Source organism: Pongo pygmaeus, chromosome 13, assembly GCF_028885625.2.
Source record: "Pongo pygmaeus isolate AG05252 chromosome 13, NHGRI_mPonPyg2-v2.0_pri, whole genome shotgun sequence".
In the NCBI taxonomy this organism is placed as follows: domain Eukaryota; kingdom Metazoa; phylum Chordata; class Mammalia; order Primates; family Hominidae; genus Pongo; species Pongo pygmaeus.
The window spans coordinates 72,624,188-72,641,023 of record NC_072386.2 but is presented as its reverse complement, the minus strand read 5'-3'; positions in this window follow the sequence as shown (position 1 = coordinate 72,641,023).

Here is a 16,836-nt window from a genome sequence, read left to right as displayed (position 1 = left end):
TGGTTGATCTGTTGGTTCTTTTTTCAGTCATTCAGTCAATACTTCTGAATGAGAGGAACAAAAGCTACAGTCCCATGGGATTAGTATTAGGCGTATACCTCCAAATTTCATATTCCTCCATTTTCCTTTTCTCCAACCCAATGGATAATTTAGATTTTATTACATCCTGATAGCATGAGACAATAATTAAAGCTATTGCCAACTCAATATGTTGTATGAACAGTGGCAGCTGCGAGGATTGATAGGGACCTCCCTTTCACCCTCACTAGCTAGAAGGATCTACAAGGTACAACAAAGAGGCATTCAGTTTAATGACATTTGCAGATGAACCTTATTTTCCTTGGCTGATTTTTTTGAATCAGTAATTCTTATTATTGAGTATTTTCAGGGTTTCAATTCTCTCAGAGGGCACCTTGGGAGGAACAATGAATGCCTTTGGCCAATTGACTACTTTCTGTCTTCAACCACCTGGGACCTAGGGTGAGGTTGGAAGTGCTGCCAGGGACCCCATCAATATTGAAAAATGCCTCTGGCTTGATTAAGCTTTGGAAACGCCTCCATTGATTCTATTCAAATGTTTATCGAACACCTACCTCAGACCTGGTACGCTAGTTGACCTCAGTAAAGTTACCTTTGCCCAAGCCTAGGAGGGGGAAGTATACAGGAATGCTGGGTGGAAAAAAGGAAATTCCTTATGGGTTGACTGAAAAATGGGTTAGTTCAGGTCCAAGCAGAGAAGGATCCAGGAGAAACAAACATTGGGTCTAAGAACAATGATAAGGGTTTATGGCCCTTGTTACCAGCTAGATGATCTGACCTGAACTGGAATCCAAGAAGTAAAGAAAGTCTTTAGAGTGGCAGCAGATACAAGCAATGACCTTCATAAAATCAACTTTCTGAGACACCATCTTGAACAACGGCACAGAAAAAAGCATTACAGTTTCTTGACTTGTCCTATAGAAAATATTTTTTAAGGAGACAGTGTTAAATTTAGTATTTCAGAGTACAGACTTGAGGCTGGGCTTGGTGGTCACATTTGTAATATCAGCATTTTGTGACACCAAGGTGGGAGGATTTCGTGAGGCCAGGAGTTGGAGACCAGCCTAGGCAATATAGTGAGACTTCATCTCAACAAAAAATTAAAAAAAAAAATAGCCAGGCATAGTGGCATCCATCTGTAGTCCCAGCAACTTAGGAGGCTGAGGTGGGAGGATCACTTGAGCCAAACAGGAGTTTGAGGCTGCAATGAGCTATAATCATGCCAATGCACTCCAGCCTGGCTGACAAAGCAAGATCTTTCTCTGTAACAAACAAACAAATAAAGACTCTAGAGACACACTGCCTACCTGGGTCTGGATCCAGGCTTTACCTCCAAGTTTGCTTAGCCTCTCTGTGCCTCCCAATCCTCATCTGTAAGATGGAAATATGATAGGACTCATCATACGTGCTTGTTTCAGGACAAAATGAGTAAAGAACTGAGCTGGCACCAGAACCCCAGTGAGTCCTCAAAAATACAAACAGTTAACTGTGGCAAGTTTTGCCCTTCTGAAAATGACCATGTCTTCCAAGGAGTGGGATTGTTAATTTGCCTAGTTGTGAATTTTATGCTTTGAAATTTTTGCACTGCAAAATACTTTTTTTCCTTTTCTGTGGATTTGCTTTGTTGTCCTTTCCACATCATTTTTTGCTCTCACAGAATTTATACAAACAAAGGCAGCCACATGATCCGTAGTCCCTGGAATGCGTTGCTGATGTACATGTGCTCCTTAAGTTCAAGGAGGAGCCACTACTACTGGCTTAAAATGTCATGAAGAGGTTGCAGCTGAAAATCCCTGGGGTCAGGAATGATTTGTTTCAATTTTTTACCTGTTTCCTATTGCAAGTACCATTAATAATGTTGACTAAATCATTATCTTTGCAAAAGCCTGCCGAAATGATCTTTTCTCTCAACTTGTGTTTGTATTAATACTGTTGAAATAATTTCTTGATGAAATACAAATTTCTTATGTTTATTTAAAATGGTTTGCATTTGTGCACAAATTGACATCTCCTGAGGAGAAAGCCAAATAAAGATCTTATCAACAAGAAGCCTTTTGAATTTGCCCTCAAGATAGTGACAGTTATCAGGAATATATCTGTCCAATTCTGTCATTTGCAGAACTCAAGTGTGCAACAAGTTGTCATTGGCTTTGTCCATTTTTCTGTCCCCACAATACTTCTTGTCCTCTGAATTGATCCTAGTAACTTTCAAATAAATTCCATTTTTGCAATCGAATTGCAGTTCTGACCATATGGACCTATTCAGACTTTTGTAACATTCCATTTCCAAATGATTTTCTGCCAATTCAGTTCAAGCTGCAAATCAAATCTAACCTCTGTAATGAAAAGAACTGCAGAGAAAACCGTTTTCCAATTGTCCCTCAGAACCATTCCTTAAAGGACCTCCCACTTCCAGGCCAATAATAATTTTCACGAACATACCCATGGTCATGCTTTTTGATTTCATAATCGGCTTTGTTTAAGTGAAACTGAGGGAACAATGTAGGTTCTTTTGCCCAGCCCCATGCAGTGGAAGAAAGGTCCCCTATTAACTCCACAGCTGCCGTTGACCTGACAGCAGTAGGTTGGTTATCCTAGTACCTCTAGGTGGCAGTGCAGCCCAAGACAACGTACTGGGTCCTCGGCTTCCTCCCCTCCCCCTCTCTCTGGGTTGGCAGCACAGGTTGGATTGGCATACAGGGAAAATAATCATTAAAAATAAATGCAATCAAAAGAAGTAGGTTATTATAGTGGCACATTGGAACTGCTTTTGTTAGAAGTCTGTCAGCCTCCCATTAGAAATGTTTGGGAGGAGTTTACCACTCAGCTGCGGAAATTTGCTGGAGGTTAAAAATGACACTCTCTGGGACTCAAACTTGTTGCCTATTTATTCCTGAGAAGTTTGGTTTTAGGTGGTTGGGTGGCTTTGAAGTAGCACGCAAAGACACACAGATAGGTCTGTTTTGCTTAAGGCAATTCATAACTGTTTTTGCAATACTGAAATGCATTATGACCCAATGACATGCTGAGGTTTCACGGGCCACACCAGAGTGCATGTCCTTATGAGGATTTCAAGATCACATTCTAAAAATATTGTCGTATGAGTAGGTAAAATATTATTGTAAATTGCTGCTTAGTAAAAATTTAGATAAGTTTAGCAACAACCCGGGTCCTCCACCTCATCTGAGGCCAGTCCCTTTCCCTGCCCCTTCTTCTAAGCCATTGTTCCCTCCATTGTAAAATGAAGAGTCACTTTCCATGAACATTAACATCAGATGTTAAGTCAGGATAATGCTATGGCAACAAGCGAGCCCCAAATCTGATGACTTAACACTACCAAAATGTATTTCTCATTTGTACAGCCTGTCTGACTTGGGCCGTGGGTAATTCTGCTTCACACTGTCACTGAAGTGCTACCATCTTGTAAGTGCACCACCTGGAATAAGGGTTCTTGGGCCTTCTCTTCTGGACTTTGTTCTGGAACCCATACACATCACTTCTGCCCCCAGCTCATTGCTGACAACTAGTGACAGGTTCCCACTTCACCGCAAGGGAGTGGGGAAATATTAGGCAGACATCTCAGCCTCCATCATAAATCACTTTCAGCTCTGCATTTTAGGATTCTATGACCCTGATGGAGAGACAATCTTATTAACTTTTTAATGCTCCCAACTGTTAACACCAAATGGCTTGTTAATTTATCAGAAACTAAACTTAATGGAATACCTTGAAGAACTCCCAGGCTCACATCAAGGGGCAGGCTCTTGTGATTTTTTCTGTGAAGTCTTATTCTCTTTTTCTAGACAAAATTAATTGCTTCCTGTCTGTGCTTTGGAGGTGCTATGTTCATGCTGTTGGCTTTGGGTTTGTCACAGCTCAATTTGTAGCTCCTCTGTCTCCTCTGACAGAGTATACTCTCCTTGATGGGAGGTAATCAGTTTTATCTATTTTGTATTGCTGATCCCTAAAAAGATATGGATGAAGAAAAATGAAATAATGAAAAATGTTATCCTATGGAAAATAATAACAATAATGTTTTTGAGCTCTATGGGCTCTGATGCTAATGAAGTTTCAAACATATGTAATATGCATAGATGCCTTGTCTCTTTCAATTCTTAGAGTAATCTTTGAGGCAGGTACATAAGGGAACTGTATTTTCAGAGGTCAAATAACACTCCCAAATTTGTGAGGTAGCAAATGCTAGAGCTGAGACTCAAATTCAGGCCTCTTTGATTGTATTTCTGAACCACTATGCTAAATGCATAATGATTTTATACCCTGATTTGCATGTCTTGATAACAAAAACATAATTAAAAACATTATAATTGAAAGAAGAAAGTTCACCATGCAAAGTAATGTCAACTTGAAGTGGAACCACCTCTAAAGGATAAGAGACCTGGATTCTATTTCTGGTGCCAGTTCTACCACTTAATAGTTGTATGACTTTGAGCAAGACTGTTTATTAGCTTCACCCCAGTTTCCAGAGGTGTATGTTGAGATTTAAGTCTGGATCATTAACTTCCAACTTTACTGTATAAATTGGATACCTTGGTAAAATGCAGATTCTGATTCAATAGGTCCAGGGTTTCTGAGATGCTGCAGTTCTAACAAGCTTCCTGGTGATGATATTGTGGCTAGTCCATGAGGAACATTTTGAATAGCCAGGAGCTAGATGATTGCTAAGGCTTCTCACTATCTGATTTTGTGAGGGTTTAGGAACTGTTGGATCGAACTACTTCTTAATCTAAATAATTGGCACAAAAATATAAAGCAATTTATCAGTTATTGTCTCTTCTTCCAGCAACACATCTAGAGTTTCCTTGAAGATTCTCTCCAATCCTTAAAATCTATGTGTTTCAGGTGAAATTTGGAGGTATCAATGTTTAAAAATTTTCTGCCCACAACAATTGGTTCAGATTATGTCATGAGATAGATTTAAAGACAGTAAAATACAATCAAATATGTTCCTTGGAATTTAGGAACAGACATAGAGACCTTTTCGTGCCGGACTTGAACTCAAACATATTAGAGCGGCCTTAGCCATTAAACTTTAATGCCACAAGGTTAGAAAGATATTCACGATGAGAAAATGGATCCAAGATGTGGAGGCAGAGGAGGCAAATCCAGGGGAAATCTTTTGTGCTTTACTTGTAAAAGTAACTGGGCAGGCTCAACCATAAATAGTTGGAAACATGTATTAAGTTGTGTGTATGTGTGTATACATACTTCTATTATGTGATTAGCCAGTTAGATGCTCATCACCTGGTAGGCCCAATTTCCTTCCACATAAGGGCCTTGGGACCTGGGATCTGGGCTCAGCATTGGAGAATGGGCCTGAGGGTTGATTCCCAAGTCAGAATTTAAGGTCGAAGCCACCACTAAAAGCCAAACAGAAAATACAACAGAAGGATGGATGAAGCTGCAGAGTGGTAGGAAATGGGAGGGAAGCCACAGAACCACACTAGAGATTTAAGGCCACAGCCTGAGGGCTTGAGAGCTAAGAACGGAGCCTGCAGAGTCCCTGAGATGCTGGGGTCTGGCTGGGGTCTCATCCACAGGGCAAGTCTGCCTCTGTAGTGGGAAACGGAAGAATCAGTTGTGCCAAGCCAGGGGGACATACAAGGAGGTTGTGCTGCTCTCTGGGGCCTTAGTAGGGCAAAGACACGACTACAGGCTGCAATTTGTTTTGGTTAGTGAACTGCTGCTTGCAATGCCTCTGGGGTGTGTGGGGGTGTGTGTGTGTGTGTGTGTGTGTGTGTGTGTGTGTGTCGTGATTATTTATTTTCCCGACAGAAGCAGTAATCTCAAATGGCTTCTTGAGACTGGGCAGCTATTATGCATGTCACAGATGAACTCCTCTTAGGACAGACGACTTCACTTTGACCTGAGGCAAAAGCTATTTAAATTTTATTAGGGAAGCAGGCCAACCACCCTCTTAGACCTTTGGGTGATTAAAAGAAAATCATACTATAAAGCATTCCATTATATACATCTGTTAAATGGTCATGGCTTCCTGATGAATATAAAATATCTGATAGGCAGATGGCATAACAGGAATGATTTATCTGAATCAAACTAAACACTTGAACTTAATTTTATGGAATATCAGGGGATCCCTGGTTTTCCTATTTATGAGCAATCCCCTTCCTTTTCCCCTGCCCACAAACATGGTTGCCTCAGTGTATTCTGAACCCCATGTTCCTGCAATTGTTTCTGTCTTGCTTCAGTAACTCTGGAGCATTTATCCATGTAATAGCATGGTCTTCCGCTCCACTGCTTACATAGCCCTTACGCCTCAATGAATTTGCTTGATGGGATGCAGACAAAATGCTGCTTAGTATATTTTATGTATTTAAATGAATATTTATAGCAAACAAAGGAGGCAGACATTTTTAAAAAGATATAATCGTTTTGAGGCAAATGGCTAATTAAGTTTTTATCATCTACAATAACTTACGTTTTGTACATTCTTCATTTGCCTTATAGGATGGGGTGTTGGGCCATATTTGAGTAAGTTGTGCATAATGACATGTAGGCTTATTAAAAACCAAAACACATCCCAAAATATGATTTCAAGCTACTATTTTGAGTTAATTATCCTGCAATGGTCATTTACATGTGTAAAGATGTAGGTATAAAGATATTCTAAACAGATATAATTTTTATTTTTATTTTATTTTATTTTTTTTTGGTAAGACAGTCTCGCTTCTGTCGCCCAGGCTGGACTACAGTGGCACGATCTCGGCTCACTGCAAGCTCTGCCTCCCGGGTTCAAGCGACCCTCCTGCCTCAGCCTCCCAAGTAGCTGGGACTACAGGCGCCTGCCACCAGGTCTAGCTAAGTTTTGTATTTTTTTAGTAGAGACGGGGTTTCACTGTGTTAGCCAGGATGGTCTCGATTTCCTGACCTCGTGATCCGCCCGCCTCGGGCTCCCAAAGTGCTGAGATTACAGGCGTGAGCCACTGTGCCCCGCCAATAATTTTTTTAAATGATTTTTTAATTAAAAAAATGTGTGGGTACTTAGTAGGTATATATATTTATGGGGTACATGAGATAATTTATGGAATACATTGCATGAGGCATGCAATGTGAAATGAGCACATCACGGGGAATGGGGCCTTCATCCCCTCAAGCATTTATCCTTTGGGTTACAAACAATCCAATTACACTGTTTATTTCAAAGTGTATAATTAAGTTATTATTGACTATAGTCACCCCGTTATGTGATCAAATAGTAGGTCTTATTCCTTCTTTCTAACTATTTTATTGTATTCATTAGCCATCCCCACCTCCTCTCCAGATCCCCACTACCCTTCCCAGCCTCGGGTAACCACCCTTCTACCCTCTATGTCCATGATCTAAATGAAACTTTTTTTTTTTTTTTTTTTTTTTTTGAGACAGAGTGTCGCTCTGTCACCCAGGCTGGAATGCAGTGGTGCGATCTCGGCTCACTGTAACCTCTGCCTCCTGGGTTCAAGTGATTCTCCTGCCTCAGCTTCCTGAGTAGCTGGGACTACAGGCATGCACCAACATGCCAGGCTAATTTTTGTATTTTTAGTAGAGATGGGGTTTCACCATGTTGGTCAGGCTGGTCTCAAACTCCTGACCTCTGGTGATCCACCCGCCTCAACCTCCCAAAGTGCTGAGATTACAGGCGTTAGCCACCGCACCCAGCCCTGAACAGAACATTTTTGATTGAGAAAAATTAGACACAAAAATGTATCAAAAGGATGCCCATATTATGGTAGAGGCTCATAGTGGAATATAATACAGCTGCTAAAAATGAATAAAATAGATCTGTACTTGCTGGCCAAGAAGGATTTCTAAAAACAAAGACAGTCTCATAATAGGTATGTGATATGGTTTAGCTGTGTCCCCACCCAAATCTCATCTTGAATTGTAGCTCCCATGATTTCCACATGTTGTGGGAGGGATGCCGGTGGGAGGTGATTGAATCATGGAGGTGTTTCTTGCCTGTGCTGTTCTCGTGATGGCGAATGGGTCTCACAAGATCTGATGGTTTTATAAAGGGCAGTTCCCCAGCACATGCTGTCTTGACTGTCACCATGTAAGATGTGACTTTGCTCCTCCTTTGCCTTCCACCGTGAATGTTAGGCCTCCGCAGCAATGTGGAACTGTGAGTCAATTAAACCTCTTTCCTTTATAAATTATCCAGTCTCAGGTATATCTTTATTAGGAGTATGAGAACAGACTAATACAGTATATATACTGTAATCGGATTGTTTGTAACCCAAAGGATAAATGCTTGAGGGGATGAAGGCCCCATTCCCCATGATGTGCTCATTTCACATTGCATTGGTAAAATCATATATATTAATTTGTATTCTCATAAAACTATGAAGGAAACCACCAAATTTTTGTCAAAAAAGAGAAGTAAAATAATGGGTTACTGCCTCCTTTCTAAAAACATTTTCATATAATTTTATTTTGGAGTTTATTTTATAATGTGAAAAACAAAATATTTTATTTCAAAAAGGGGCCCAAGTTGGTAAACATAGAAATAATTCTGGTCTATCATTGCATACATGGCCACTGAAATATAAACTATAAGGTAAAATGAAGCAATGTCTACTGACGTTTATGGAAGAAAGGAGAAGACCTTTCACCACAATAGAAATTTGTGAGCTGCTGGCATGGCAGGGAACTTGGAGACAGCAAATCCAACTCATCATTTTGAGCATGGGGAAAATGAAAGACTGGCGGGGTTAATGTCTTTCCCAAGCTCATGCAGTCAACTGGTGAGGAGAAGGCAATAGTGAGGTCAAGACTCATAGGATGCTGAACCCTACACTCTCTCCATGAGTATCTGCCTTCCAGTTTAAGGTTTAGTAATACCCAAGTTTTGAAATATGTCTTCCATTGCATTTGAAAGCTAAATAAATAAATAAATCTCAGTAGTTTAAGAATCCTAAAATATCTGTGTTTTCATTGCTTCTATTTTATTACTGTGCTGTATAATTCTGGTTTTGCATCTGAGAAACGAATTAATCATGACCTTTCCTTACAGCCCTATGAGGCAGGGAGCCCTTATTATGGTGCCTTCATTTTCCAGATGAAGAAACACAGCAGCAAGAGGGTAAGTGATGTGCCCAGGGTCACATGTTGGAAGTGGTTAACGATCAAGTCCGGATCGGAGAGTTTTATCTCAGATGGATTATATCCTAAAGCATTAAAAACAAGTCCTCAAAGTCCAGGACACTTGCCGGTGCCTCACAGATTCTTGTATTTTGGGAATCCAAAGATTGAATTTTTGTAGTAGAAAAAAAGGAGAGACAAAATGGCAAAGTTAGAAAGGCAAAGTAAGTATATAACAGGGATAGTAAAGAGATAATTAACCCCTTTACCATTGAGCCTACATTTACATATCTGTGAAGATGGTAGTACTTATGGAATGCCTGTGTGTAAACCATCTGTTTCTATTCTCTGAGAAAGATACAGAAATACTCTTTTTGCCTTCTTTGTTCCTATGATGATGGGCACAAAGTCGATAAAAAGGTTTACAGTTGTCTATCTCAGATTTGAATGATGTAGCAATGAATTTATTTTTATTGGATCATTCTGTGAATAAGAATATTTTGATTACATATTCACAATCTAAATTAAATCCTCCATTAATTCGATGGGAAAGAGTCAGATAAGGTGAATCACATTATCTAGACTCTTCTGAGACACTCACACCCTTGATGAACCTACTGGGACTCTCAATTCATCAAGTGCTCTTGTTAGAATTCACAAGCAGGTATTTTTCCTCTTTTTTTTCTCTTTCTTTGGGAAACTTTAGTTATATGTGCAATTCATTGTGGTCTTGTGCTTCCTATGAAACACACACTTTTGTGGTAAAATGATTCCTTGTTAGTGGGATGAAATGAATCCCCCACTCCCTCAACCAGGGCAGAAACCTGGTAATCGGAGAGATGGCATGAACTTTGCACCAGTCATCATCTTAGCTGTCTCCAGGAGTTTATACTGATTTCTGTCAAATAAAAGCTGACCCAGAAAGACAGCAAGTGAAACTTCAGAATAATATGGTCAGGAGGAGTTATCATCGGGTGTTGGGTTGAAGTTGGGTTTACAAAATCAGTCCTATGAGTTGCTCCATGGGTGGGGTGTGGATAGGGAGAGCAGTCCTCAGATACACCAGGCCAAGTGGTCTCCAGAAGATGCCTTAGGATGGAGACCAGCTATGTTTGCCTCTGGGTTTCTTAGAAAGAACTGCCACCCCCCGCGCCCACCCCTTCACCCCTTCTAGTAAAGCTGGTGGAGAGAGGTGAGTGGAGTTAAATCACACTCTTCCTCCCAAGTAGAATCCACTCTTTCTCCCCAGACTGAGTCTGCAGAAGCCTCCATTGGTACCAGGTGAAGCCAAAGGCACTCGTGTATAGGGGACATGGAATGAGCTGGTCTGAACCTCTGTCATTCTGTGGGTGGGTGGGTGGCAGGGTGGGAGTTAGTTTGGTGTGTCCTGATAGAGGGCTGGTGGCATTCATACGGAAGACTTAAAGAGGATACTGCAGGAGAAGCTGAGAGAGGATTTGGGGAGCAAGGGGAACATAAAACATAAGGAAGCATTCAAGAAGTGCGTATCATGAGAGAGGATACCCTCCAAAGACCTTTTGTCAGGGACTATGATGGGGAAGGGATTTAGGCAGGGAAACTAGCATGAATCAATATAGAAAGTAAACAGTTGAGGTATGACAACCATTTGTGGTAACTAGACACATGGTGAATGGTTTGGGAGAATGACTCCAGAAAGCTAAATTGAGGCAGATTGTAAAACTCGTTTGGCATCTGTTTTTGAAAAATAGTTTCTGGTAAGCATTAGTTAGAGTGATTTAGAGTAACTCATTCGCCTCGTGGCCAGTATTACCTGCCATATTAATAAAATATAGGATCAAATCATAAATACAAATAGAGATGTGGAAAGAATAATATTGTTTACATGGCATTGCCTTACATGTCTTTTTAGTACTGGTTATCTATACCCAGTGGAAGTAGGTAGTTTAGGTGTTATTCATTTCACAGGTGATAAAATGGAGACCCAGAAGCTGGTTTGAACCTCTGTCATTCTAATAACCTCAGTCACTCTGAAAGTTCTGACATATCCAAAGCTCCAGGGAAAATTAAGGGTGAAACTAGAATAAGAACCAAGATGTCTCTGCCCCAGTCTGATATCATTTTCCATTGAACTGCACTGTCCAATATTGCTTTAGCTAGAATCCTTTCCCTGGCAAATATTTCTCCCATTTCCTACTCCGTTCACAAACATAGAAGGAAAATATAGACCATTTGAGTGACAGGGTCACCTGGAACCAACAAAAAAAGACTGAATAATTTTTTCATGTCCATCATTCCCACTAGGATGTATTTCCTCTCTTTTTTCACCCCCACTCTCCTCCCATCCCCCAGTCCCAGGCATCAGTCCTTTCTGTTATAGAGCTACTGAACCCAGCTTAATACAATAGTTTGTAAAAGATTAGATTAGATTTATTTTATCCTTCAGAGAAAAAAAAATAATCACAGAAGAGTCTGTCTTTCCATTTAAGGGCATAGCTTGTCACATCTAGCTCAAGAAACACTTGCTGAAATTATTTATTTTATCTTATCTGGGCCCTGAAAAAAAATAGACATTGTTTTGAAATATCATTGAGTTTGATCTTTTTTTTTTTTTTTTTGGTGGAGAGTTGTTACTAATCTACGCAATTGTCAGGGTTAGCAATCAAGCTGCTTCATGTTTGAATGTACACTCTGTAGAGTGAATTCCGCTTGGGTACCATAAGAATGCAGGATTTAGAAATGTGTAATGAAAGAGATTATTTGCTCTTCTATTTATTTTTCCTCTTTCAAAAGAATGTGTTATTTGGAAAAAGAAGACTGCAGTGTAATCTATTTCATTCTGTTTTGATGGTAGCCTCCCCTTGTACAACATATCAATTTCAAATAATACAGATTCCCATCCCCCATAAATGCATAAACCTTTCAAGCGCAGAGATTCTAGCAAATGACTGACAAAGCCTTAACTTTACTGAACATGATGCTATAATTAAGGAAATGTGGACTTTGGAGGTAATCATTAGTTCTCCCATATGCATGTCTAGCCTGGGATTTTGCCGCCTACTACGTTTCCTTCTTAATGACAATGTTGGGAGGCTTCCATGTAATTGAAATTGCCCCCTTTGAAGAATTGATGTGCTAAGTGATCATGTAATCTCATGATCAGCTAGTAAGAGAGAGATGAAGAAAATTTGTATCCTGGCACAAAGTGGAAACAGACAATTATATGGGAAATTTCTGTACTACTTTGCAAGTTTGTGCTGTAGAATTAAAGAAGCTAGATGTTGCCCACTGCTGCACAAATTTAGAAAGATGCTTCTAGACTCTTTTAGGTAGATCATCAATAGATTGCAATTATACTCTAGGAACTCAACCACTTGTAGTGAAGAACCATGTGTATGTACATACGTCCGTACCAGGAGCAGGCGTGTGGAGTGTATTGTTCAGCTATTTCTGCAACAGTGTTTCATTTTGAGCATCCTTAAAATTTGCTCATGTGTCTATGGGTCTTGTGCACTTTGACTGGCTGAGGCTAGACTTTGAGATCCAGGCTCCAGGCCCCAGGCTGTGGCACATGTTGGGTTTGGGTCAGCTCCATGAGTTTCTCATCCTCCTTGGACCAGCAACTCTCCAGAGCCTACCCTTCATATGGCAAAAGGCAGGAGTGCAAGAGAGCAAATGGAAACAAATAGCACCACCAGAGGCCTCAGCCCTGAACTCTCTCACTATCTCTCACCCACAACCCATTGGCAAATTGCATGGCCAAGCTCAACACAACAGCAGCAGGGCAAGAATTCTAAGTCACATGGAAAAAGGCATGGATACATAGAATTATATTATGTATAATAATTGCAAATAATGATTCAAGCTGCCAAGAGGCCAATAGTCTCATGGTGTCCATTCTTGAGAATTAATGGACTATACTTTGTTTATTTTTGTGGTCTCTTTATGCTCAGATTCTCAATACAACAATACAACTGTTAATACCACATTCACTTCAAGTGAAGATGAGAAAATTTGCTGGGGGAGAGGGGAGAGAGCATTTGCTTTACAGAGGGTCCTGTTTTTTCATGGGGATTTGTTTATGAATATGTATAATTAGGTCAGAAGAAATGTTTAGGTTTTGTCTCAGTCACTAAATACCTTTTAGAAAATAGGTAGGTGTTTTTGTTGTAGAAAAGCCCACATATTGATGAGCCCTCTCTGTCATGGGCAGTAGGGAGAACTCTCACCTCCTTCCCCAGCATCCTTCACTACCTGCTCACTCCTAAATATCCTGCCAGTCAGTACATGGCAATCCCAGGTGAAGGCTGGGTGCTGGCACTCTCCAGAGTTAGTGTCTGTCTTGGGAGAGCTACTCTCAACTGTCATTTTGCATGGGCATGGACTTGTGTTCAGTTACCTAGGAAAGAATTTAAGTATAGAATACATTTAATATTCACATATGAAAATGTACAGTACATTTGCCTCAAGGAACACTTCAAAATTCACATTCTTTTGCAAATTTTTCTACATTATTATAAAAGAAAGAAAATAGGATTCAAAAGCATATATGTTCTTCTTGTTTGGTTGTGCATGTGGCCCTGATAAGCCTTACTGTACTCCTTGTTCCATGACACTCAATTTATTTCATTTTTACATTGTCTGAAGACTAGTTTTTTTTTTATGTTAGACTGTCCACTAACCTTGAAAACATGTCCATTGACCTGTATATGAGTTTCCATTCTGGTAATCTCTCCCAAAATTTAAGCTCTAAGAAGAAAATTTTAATCCCCTTTCTTAATCTCAAGCTCAACATTACATACATGCATTTCACAAATGCACTTGGATTCTGGAATGATTTTGCTTCAAATACTTGGATGCAGAGATACAAAGGTGGAGGTGGCAAGAAGGTTTGGCTCCTCAGCTCAGCCCCGACACTAGCTTTGTGTCCTAAGGAAAGAGAGAGCACCTCTGCATTTCTGCATGGAACACGGCTCAAACAAGAGCAAAGGGCATGCAGGACTGTCCTGTCATCTTCAGGGCATGAACCACTCTTGGTTTCCTGGAAAACTAAGAGCTAGTGGAGGTGGCTGTCTTCAAGGAGGGCACAATAGCAGCTTTTGGGTTGCAGAGTCATCCTCAGACAGCTTTGCTGACACCTGACATTCCAGGGGCTGCCAAAGTGGAAGAACAAATGAAACCTGTATTTGAAACCCAGGCAAGACATCTCTGGGGGTCCCAAGAAAGTACTGGGGAGATTTAGCATGTGCGTAGATAGAGAGACTAAAGTGCTCCAAAAAGACAGAGCTACAATAAATCAGCAAATTTTTGCTTACCAATATGTTTTTATTTATGCTCACAAGCAGAAACCAAAGGCACTTCAAGGCACTCATAAATTGACAGATGTATTTGGCCAGGTATACATGTTGAATACCAACTGTTGAGTTTCTTGGCCTTATCCAAATAGTTCTCCAATGAGTGTTTAAAGGATGGTCATCAGTCCCATGAAAGCAACTCCTTGTTGCCTCTTCCGTCTTAACATCCTTACAGTTCTTTGTTCTGGTGATTCTCCAGTTTGTGGCCATCCCACGCTCCTGCTCTCCTTGCTGGGCAGGATTTTTTGGAGATGATGTGTCTAGCTCCTGTCTCATTCTTTGGTATTTCACTAAAACGCTTGTTATCAGACCTCAGGAATAGGTAGATTATTTTTTGCCTGGTTGGAGGTGAGCATTTAGTGGGGGTCATTTCTATCCTTAGTGTGCAAAGTTCTGAACCCAATACTTTTAGAGCAGAGGTCTGAGGCATTGCCTTAGGATCTGGCCAGTTCCTGGTTTAGAAGATTTATATCAGCCATCAGCCACAATTCTTAAAGCAGCACTATAAGAACATATTAGGTACAGTTCTACTATGTCCTAGCATTTTTTAATGAGGTGCATTTGCGTATTTTTATGCCATATACATCATAGAAGTCACATTTCAAATACAGTTCAGTTACTGACTCATACTTCTGCAATATAGATTTTGAAACATCTTGCCCACAAATTAGACTGAGTTTCCAGACTCCTTTAAAATCATCCAAAAAATGATAAGCCATAGGTTTTTAGAGAAAATAATAGGAAATGAACTTTTTAAGTAGCATCAATGCTAAAAGAGTTATCCTGGAGGCAAAAAACATTTTCAAGGTTTTCCTAAGTGCTCCTTGAGACAATGGCACCTTAGTGATTGAGATTTGAACTCCTGTGATCTGCTTAATACTGACAAGGTTATTCTAAGGGCTTTGAGCTCTCAGAGGCGAGCAGCATTTCATTACCTTAGATTTCAACAGAACTTTTGAAATGCCAAGGGTTTGCCTACTGTTCCCAAGCTTAGTGAAATATAGCCAGGTCCATCGGGTCAGAGGACCTTATCTTTGAATGCAGCCCACCGTGAATGTGAAATGCTAACTCTTTATAGCCAGAGTATTTGAAATGGCCTTTCTGTTCTTAATTAGTGAATGCTTTCTCTACCACTGACTACCTGGGTCTGATATGATGGAGAATTTGCCTGGTTCACAGGGGGTCCTGGGAGAGCCATTATCAATCACAGTGTGTTAGAAATGAAAGATTGAAGAAAAGATGATTAAAGCCCCAGTGGCTGCCTTCACAAATGAACTTCAGGAGAAAAAGCAGTTTTAGTGTAAATGTGGCGAGTCTTCATATTGGAGCTTGATAAAATTAAAGGCAATGCCAGGTAATATAAACCATTGTTGAATCTTTCTTTTATTAAAACTGGGCTAAAACAAGGAGTAGAAATTTGGCAGGTGCAGTAATTACTTTGGTACTTTACTGATGAAAGCGGTCTCAGGCAAAGCCCTCCCCTCATCTATTTTCCATTTCCTCTGAGATCTACTTTCAGCTGCTAGAGGAGGATAAATACAAAACAAGGTGAGAGCAACTTCACAGCCTGTCTATTTATGGATTAAATATTTCTAAGGGCAACAGAGGTGGGTTTTTTATTCTTATACCTTACCCTGAATTACTACCTTGAGAAAATTTCTAGATTATCTGGTCCTCAGGAGAACATAGAAACATACATGTTAGTGACTATAGAAATGGAGGAAAAAAACTCCAAAAACCTGGTGAGAAAACATTGGTTGCATGTGAAAATAATATAACCTGGGTATTGCAGCTGGGGCAGGAAACGGGAGGAGGATACAAGAAATTGGTAAGGAAGGAATGAAAAATCTCTTAGGTCATTGCCATTCAACGTATGGTCTGTGAAGTAGCATAAGCTTCCCCTGGGAGCTCGTTAGAAATTCAGAATCCCAGGCTCCAGAATCTGCAGTTCAATGAAATCCACAAGTGAGATATAGAAACGCTAGAGTTTAAGAGGCTCTGGTATATGTAAGGCCCTTAAACTAAGTAATACTCAGGGAATATCCAAAGCCAGGGAGACCCGGAAAACCCAGAAGAGATTCACAGTTTCTCAGCAGGCATTTGCAGAGGGCATGGCAGTTAAAGGAATTAGACATGTAACGCTGGTGAAGACAGAAGTATGTATTAGGTTAGTGCAAATTGAAAGTAATGGCAAAAAACGCAATAACTTTTGCACCAACCTATAGCTAGTGCAATAGAAATTCACATGAAATTTTTAGATTTAAGACAACAAAGCCCTCTCTTTTAAAGGTTGAAATTTGTGCAATAATAGAAAGGAGTTAAAATGCTTCACAATAGATATACTTGTTATGAAAGAGCTGTCCGAACA